The 8,362-nt window shown below is 38.5% G+C and overlaps 1 long non-coding RNA gene across 1 annotated transcript; it reads right to left on the reverse strand.

Moving 5' to 3' along the window:
* Nucleotides 1-789: 789 nt before the first annotated feature.
* On the reverse strand, nucleotides 790-5,088 carry LOC112992350 (uncharacterized). The gene is made up of 3 exons (XR_003261504.2): nucleotides 4,176-5,088; nucleotides 3,766-3,869; nucleotides 790-1,703 (listed from the first exon to the last, which is right to left on the reverse strand). It is a non-coding gene; the product is annotated as an uncharacterized LOC112992350 (long non-coding RNA).
* Nucleotides 5,089-8,362: the final 3,274 nt, after the last annotated feature.

Here is an 8,362-nt window from a genome sequence, read left to right on the forward strand (position 1 = left end):
AAAAACAACGGGGACGGGAGCTGAGTACAGCTCCTTTAGCAGTGGTCATCCCACAAAATATAAAATGCAGTACCAGGTTAATCCTAAATGGTTACCTACAGCATATCCAAAAACATCTTGGTAGAGCATGGAAACCTAACTGTGTCTGTTAATAGACTGAACTTTTCAACGGCTTCGGCAATATAACCTAGTGTCCTGTGGCACAGAGGTTCTTCAGTCTAGGCAAATACTCAACATTTCTGATGCAAACTCCTTCCATTTATGATTCTTTTCTTCAACATCATTCTTGTTCAGACATCACTGATTTTGTTAGCCACGGAAACTGCAGAGGTGTCACAATCAGGTCGTTTCCCCATGATTTTCTACCCAAAACATACACATGAAGTATGCAGTTTTTTTACTCGAAATGCACACATCAAGTAGGAGGAGTCTTTGTCATCTTGTACAGGAAAATTAAAATAAGAATCAGACTGACTTTTATATCTGTAATTTCACTCCCCATGGAGATATGCACGTATATTCATTTTTTATTGTAACACTTACTAAATCTAAGTATTTCCCACAGAATGGTCAGCTCCCCTGAACTGCTTCTTTGGGACACTCCATCTACTGTCTGATAACAAATTAAGTCAGGTATACATAAATACCCACCCCCACCCCCCCACCACACACACACAAACACACGAACACATTCCAGCTTCCCAACCCAAAGCATTTCTGAAACAGAATTTTTTTTTTTTTTTTTAATGTGGGCTAACAGATAAGATTTTCCCTATTCCTCTTGGTCAGAAGCAGTTTGGTCATTTGGGGTTTCCAAAACAAACCAAGCAGAAACACAAATCCAGCATACACAACCACAGCCTAACTATGAAAGATAAGGAAATTATAAGCAATTTAAAACAGTCTTACAAGGTTAATTTGCAGAGCTTTAGTTCTAAACAGCAACTGCAAATGAGCAACAAGATGGAGTCCAAGCGGACATGTATTATACAGCCTGAAAGAGCTCAACAGCACAACACGGTAGTGCTGTGTAACGACACCCAGACCAGGTCCCAAGACGAACAAAGCAGCTGAGTCAGCAAAGCACTCCGTATTTTTCTGCTCACACCCCTGCACAGCTCTCTCAGGAGCGATGGGCACTTGCTGAGAGGAGCAGAGGTTACTCCAGGCAGTGCTGCGACTGTGCCACAAGCATACGCCAAATCAGACAACCCTCTTGTTCAGCTGGAGGCTGATGCGGTTTGTACACCGCAGCTTAGTGCTGAGACAAGGTCAGTATTTGTCCCAAGCGCACAGGAGACCTTAAGTGTATGCAGAAAGGCAGGCAATAACAGCCTGTCAGGGTACCCTTCTGGATCAGGCACTAAGGTTTAGAAGTCCACCTTCTTCTTGGGCACTCAGCCACTCCTGCTGCCAGCAGCACAAGCCACTGGCCATCACCATGTTTGTCCCTTAACTGGTCTTGTCTTTTTTATAACTAGAGTTTTCTCCCCATTATTCAGCCTACTCACCCTCATGGGAGAGCTCTCAGCCCTCTTCTTTATGATACTTACCCAGTCAGACTTCCTCCAAGCTGCGGCACCATGTCCTCAAACTCCAGAACAAGGGAATGAGTGTGCTCCAAAAAGTCACAGCCAGGCAGCATCCCCTTCCAGCTTCCCACAGCAAGCTAGCAGGGTCTTCCCACACTCATCTGCTCGTTCCTGGTGACAGCAACATAACAACAGCAGAAGAAATTCCTCCGTTAATCATTTTGCCTTTACGATTTCATTTTTCACATCTGTCTCTTGAAACCTGGTTCCCGTATTCTGTGCATATGGCAGAAAAGCAGTAATTTGGGTTATTATTAAACTAGACTTATTTCCATTTTTGACTACCAAAACCAGCAATAAACATAGGAATAAAATGATAATAAAAGAAATTTAAGAAATGTTTTGATAGTTATGAGCTCCAAAGAAAATATAAAAGAGAATGAATAACAGATTAAAGCAGCACATTATGTTGACTAATTTCAGTTCTTAGACAATAATGAAAATTAATGTCAGTCTGAGATTTTATGTTTTTTAAGTAATTTCATTAGAGTTTTAAAGGACAGTAAAATGGTTGTCTTAGCAACATCCTTATTAGAGTCAGGAAAATTAAGAAATATTGATAACAGCAAAAATATGCAAATTCATACTTTTTTCAAGGTTTTCAAGTTCAACAAATTATGGCAGTCTACCAAAAAATTGTTATTCATACTATACCCCTTAGTCTTTAAAAATAAAGGAATTAGTGTCTGAAAGGTTATCTTGGTTGTATTTTTTTAATTAAGATAAAATGTTCTGGCTAAAATGCAGTGTCTGTTAATCCTGCTTAAGCACAGCACAGTTTGTAATGGGTGCATAATGCAAGGGCAGTACAAACTAATCTTACAGTTACCTGATTTTTTTGAAAAGCTTTTCAGGATAGAATTAACTCTTTAGATAAGGTTCTATTAGGGGAAGAAAAAAAGAAAAAAGATAAGTATTACACTTTCCAGAAACTCTTCCAGAGTGAAGTAAAAATTACTCCCCACATACCTTTTTCTGATTTTCTGATTGCTCAGTAAACACATAAAATACTCTCTTGTCTGAGAACCTGATTTACCATCCATTATACTTCCTACCTTATATGTAGGAAAACCTTGTGCTATAATTACAACCAGAGCAGAGCAGAAGTATCTTATAGCAGTAGTGATATTCAATGCATATATGGAGTTTAACAGAAATTTCTCAGTGGTTATGGTAGTTGAGTGCATTTGAGAACCTAACCTCTTTCTGTGGTTTAAATTTGCCAATTTCATTCTTACTTATGCAGAAGATTCATCCTAATTCATTAAATTTCACTCTCGGATGAGCAACTAAGAATTTGTAGCCTTCCTTCCAAACAAAATCATTTTTTCTCCTTTGCTTACTGCTCTGGGACTTGGGCAAGCAAAAAAGAGGACTACAGAAGTGCTTTCCCCAGGAATTTCTTTCCTTCTTTAAAAAAAACATACACATACATTTCATTACTTTGTTCTTCCCACAACATCTGTATAATCAACACTGCCTGTTCAATTCTGCATCTTTGAATTTAGAAAGTCCTGAAAGTAACAATGATATTATGGTTTAGGAGAAATCTTATTGAAAATGGTAAACAAAAACACCTTTCATTTGAAGCCCAAGGTAACAGAAAAATGTCCCTTCGACTGGAGATGGCAAAACAACAAAAGCCATCATACAAACCACATCCCATACGGGAAGCCCTTCAGGAATTCAAACTATGTGGGCTAATGAAGTGGAAGGACTGACTTGATTGCGGTTTTAACATTTGTGCGCACGTGCAGAGAAACCCAAAAGATGTAGTTAATAGTTAAGGAAAGAATAAAGCAGAAGACATGTCAAAAAAGACTGGTGGAGTAACTTTGAGAGAGGTCAGAAAAGAAAGTTCTGCTGCTGAATAATGGTTGACTGAAATGCGGAAATATGAGGAAAACTAAGCTATTAATTAGACTGTTTCCTGGTATTTGATTCCTATATGTTTACATGAAACCAACTGCATTTTCTTGCAAACAAATAGGATTGCATAAAACACCTGAGTAAATGATCAATACCTCTTAATCATGAACATATTTGATCACATTTTCTAAGTGATGTGTAAGATTAGATTAAGAAAAAGCCTCCTCTCACCATCACTTTTAAGACCCTACCCAGAACAAAATGAAGGTCAAATCACATAAGGCTACAACTGACAAGCACTTACCAAGTTCTTAGATGTCTATGAGCCAGAAGTAATGGTGTGAAGAATAACACAGAAGAAAGTGTCACTGCAGAAGGAGGAATCTCTCCAGCAACCAGAATACTGGGCTGCAAGAAATGACCAGAATTCACAAACCAGAAATAATGGGATGCAAGTTTTCACTAATTCACACTCACACAAATCCACAACATGAAATTATCCCAATAGAGAAAACAGTGCAAGGAAACCCAAAGAGAAAAATCAAACAAACCCATTTTGTCCCATCAGAACCCGAACCCTTGAGAAGGAATGGCAATATAAACTGTTTCTATCATATTTTTAATAAACTCAAAATCCTTATGCCACATGGTTCTTCATTAAAAAAATAAACTGAAAGCCATAAAAAGAATAACTTAATTGAAGTATTTACTTACTATGATCCAAGGCTTACTAAAATGTCACACAATCTTTCAGAAATTTGAAATGCAGTTTGGGATATCAAATCTGGACATTAGAAACGCACTGCAAGTTTTCACAAGGATTCGAGCCTGAAGTCAAGTTTTTCTTACGTAGGCACACACAGTGGAGTACAAAAGAGCACGGCAGCAGGTTGCATTTTGCAACTAGAAACCTCTAAACTTTCTGCAGAGGACACGTCACAAGACGAGGAATTTCTGTGAAGCCAGCAAGGCATTCAATGCTCAATCTCCATCTTCTTCCTCTGGCAAAGTCCAGCATAGCTTACCCCTTGGCAAAAGAGGAAAGCTGTTTTTGTAAGGGATCCTTCCATATAGCGACGTCCTGAGCCTGGCACTTCATACAGGCAGAAGGGCACAAGCATGAGCAGTCCCCACGGCCTGGCCTGAATGCTGTAAACTGCTCCTAGTTTGCCTTGGGGTAATTTCTGTAGCCCTCCTTCTAATCCCTCCCGTCAGATGTTTGCTCAAATCTCCTCCGACAGCTTTTAAACACAGCGGTTTTTGTTAGCCTGCCTTTTCAACATGCAGTCATCACTCTAGCATTTCCCAAAATGTCTCTCTTTTTTCCTTTTGCCTCTTTCCTTCCTTTGCCAGGAATTCCTACACCCTGCTGCTAATTTCCGACCATTTCTCTCCCACGATATAACACATACATTTTCAGAAAGTGACAGTAATATGATACAAATAGCCTTATCCTGGTCATTGCTGCTCCATTACAAAACAGAACAAAAAACAAAACAAAAATGAAAAAAACCCACAACCGCTGAACACTCTTGTTAAAAGATCTAATTGACCACCATTAAGTTGTTCTTCAGTAAATGAAAAAATTGTCATAGAAATGTCAGCTTGATTTTCTGTAGGCTACGACCATGCCTAAGGATACAATCAGATAATCATTTGCGATCATGTTAGCATGTTTTAACGAGGCCATTATTTCACAAGAAGTCTTAAACCACTGATCTAAGCAGTCCACATTAAGCACTAAATCGCTATGAACACACTCTATCCAAATTTGTCCAGAACATTTTGAAAGAGTTTTGACAAAACAGGTTTTTGACAAGTACTTTGTTCCAGCACGTATTGCCTGTTCTCCTGTAACCATCATCATGTTATGTGCATTTTGGAAAAACGGACAGGAATGCAGCTGTGGGCTTATGCCTGATGGAAATGTAATTGCACGGTCAGGTAACACACTAATGCCCAGATCCCGTATTAATAAGCAGGGAAGTGCAGCCTGTATTACTACCCTTACAACGAAATGCAGTGACAACATATTGCACACTATTGCCCACTGCAACACAATCAAAAATGAATTAAATTAGTGAAAAGCAATTTGTGCCATTAACCAAATTCAGAAGAGTTTTACAACAATAAAAGTCAATGTCATTACTTTTCTAATTTACAGCTGCAGAAGAACAGGCCCTCTACTAAAAACTAAACCAAAGAAGAAAAATGTTTTAAAGTCAATGTTGAAATACTAGTAAGAAGAAACCCACAAGTATTTCTTGGAACTCCGTATTGGTTTTTTTAGTAGATTAATATAGCACATGCATTTCTAATGTTTTCCCATGTCATCATGTAATAAACACTATACAACAAACATCACGCAATACTTAAAGTCCATCAGAAACAAGTTTCAACAAAGAGAAGATACAGATGAGATTCTACTTTAGTTTTGCAAACTAAATATAATAACTAAGCATTTCCTGAAAGAAGGTTAGAAAAATGTGATGAGAGTAAAAATGGGATACCTATAAAATACAAATGGATGCAAGAGTGAAACCTTTTTGATTAAAGGAATTCATAATATACTGCTAACATGGAGCGAAAGGAACAAATTGTTCTATTAGAGAAACTGTGCTGTTTCTTGTGCATCAAATGTAAGTGGTTAGTATCCCATTAACTGCTAGGCCTATTATAATATTATAGCTTTCAGTGCCCTTGGAACAAATTGATCCTAGTGGATTGAGCATCCTTTGCAGACCTCAGATAAAATGGCACAGGGAAATGACAGGCTGTAAAAATGATAATGTGATAATTGAAAGCATCTGTGACTGAAGATGTATAAACAACAGTAAAATGAGAAATGCAAGAACTGGCTTAGAAGTGTGGGCTGCCAAGCAGCTCTGAAGCCGGGAGGGGGGGAAAAAAAGGATGAGAAATCTTCAAAATATAATATCTTAAATTTTTTTGGCTGTAGTGACTCAAATGTTCTGATTACAGCTGCTATATTCCTGCAAGGCTAACAGCACGTTACACTTTGAGCAAGTGAGAAATGTCATGGAAGTCAAAATCATAGACTGGCTAACCTAGGACTCACTTGATCAAGAACTGAAAGGAAGAACTGTAAATCTAATTACCACAAGTTTATGCAAAACCAATCCTGTCCAACTAAAAACATCTTACTTAGTAATATGACATATGCAGCTGATGAAAGTAACACCAGTGCAATATACTTAGACTCCTGTAGGATGTCTAACTTAGTACCACAAAAACTCCAAATTAAGAAACTAAAAGACTGTAAAATACCATGACAGAAATTAAAAAGATGAAAAACTGAATGCCAACTCTCATAACATCACAGAGAAATCATCATCATATAGGCACATCTTAGCTTAGATTGCAGTAAGTTGCAGATTGTTTGCCTGCTCCCATAGAGACACCGCTACAGCCTGGTTTCTGACAGTCCAAACAGAAGCAATGTAAAGGACACAGTCAATACTTACAGAACGGGACAGTGTACCCTGGGAAGTGACAACTCCAAAAAGGACTTGGAAATCACAGTAGATAAAACGTTGAACATCAGTTCTTAGTTCAAAATTGTGTTTGAGAGGACCAGCTTTGTTTCTGAGTATATTAACAAAGAAATCTTAAGTGAGGAGTCCTATTACCTTTAGCACATTGTAATTACACTCAAGTTTGGTATCAATACTTAAAAATGCAAGTGGATAAATTGAATTGAAAAAGCCACTGAAAAGCAATAAAGTCAGAAAGCATGCTTCGTGAGAAACTGCAAGATTTCAATCCATTTTACTCATCAAACAAAAGGTTAAAGGGTGATACAATCACAGTCCATACGTAACTAGCAAAACTTAAACAATCTCCATATAGCAGACATAGATGAAGAACATGATTCAGTGGCTGGAAGCTGAAGCTGTTCAAATTCAAACTATATATACATTACAATGCTAAGTGTAACAAATCATAACAGGGCCTGCCTTGCTGGCAATTTTTATCTCAGGATCAGGTCTTTTCCCCTAAAATTTAAATTCCAATTCAGAGAATTAGTTGATCTACACAGACAAATGTCCAGACCAGATAATAAGATTTCCCAAGGTCTTACTGACTATGTGTCAGTGTTGGTAGCTGTAGGATCTCAACAGCCTAATTTTTAGGATTCTCCCTCTTTGCTCCCCATAAAGGATCTGCTAAGAAAAGAGCTATTTAATTCAAGAAGTTCTTATATAACCTTTTCTCAAGAATGTTATATGCAGGTCTGACAAAATATATTCTCACCCTTGACTTTCTTATAGACATACTTAACTACACAGGCTTTCATAATATTAAACGCATTTAATTTCATTTGCGCTTCTTGCCCATCTTCTCAGAGCGTACCAGTCTCTGTCCCTACAGAGAGGCTCGTTAAAATTGCAGTGGGAAATACGGTACTCTTGGGGGTTTTCCCTCCCGCCTGCTGCAGCTACGACTTCCAGAAAGGAGCACAGACGGTCCGGGCGAACATCAGGCTGCAGTTTCATAACACACTGCATACTGGCAAAAGGAGGTGAGCAAAGACGGGGAAAGGAGGGAGACGTTTGTCAGCTGCCGGGAGCTCTGATAGGAAACGAGAACGAGCCGAGACTGACAAACCTCCTTCTGGGGCTGCTCACACGCTGCTTGGCACGTCCTGCCGCCGCGCTCGATGGACAGGCTGGCATCAGCAAATTCACCAAAATACCAACAGCAGAGAAAACGCACACACTTTGGATGAGTAAGACCACGGTGTAACAATATTCACATCAATGTATTAATGAGTCTTTTATACCAGGCAAGTGTTTTCATTGCTTCTTAAAGAAAGCTTGAGAGATTAATGCTTCTTTCTATATGCTTTTAAATACATTTGACTTTAAAAAGAAAATCCC

The sequence above is a fragment of the Dromaius novaehollandiae genome, chromosome W (assembly GCF_036370855.1).
Source record: "Dromaius novaehollandiae isolate bDroNov1 chromosome W, bDroNov1.hap1, whole genome shotgun sequence".
Classification (NCBI taxonomy): Eukaryota; Metazoa; Chordata; class Aves; order Casuariiformes; family Dromaiidae; genus Dromaius; species Dromaius novaehollandiae.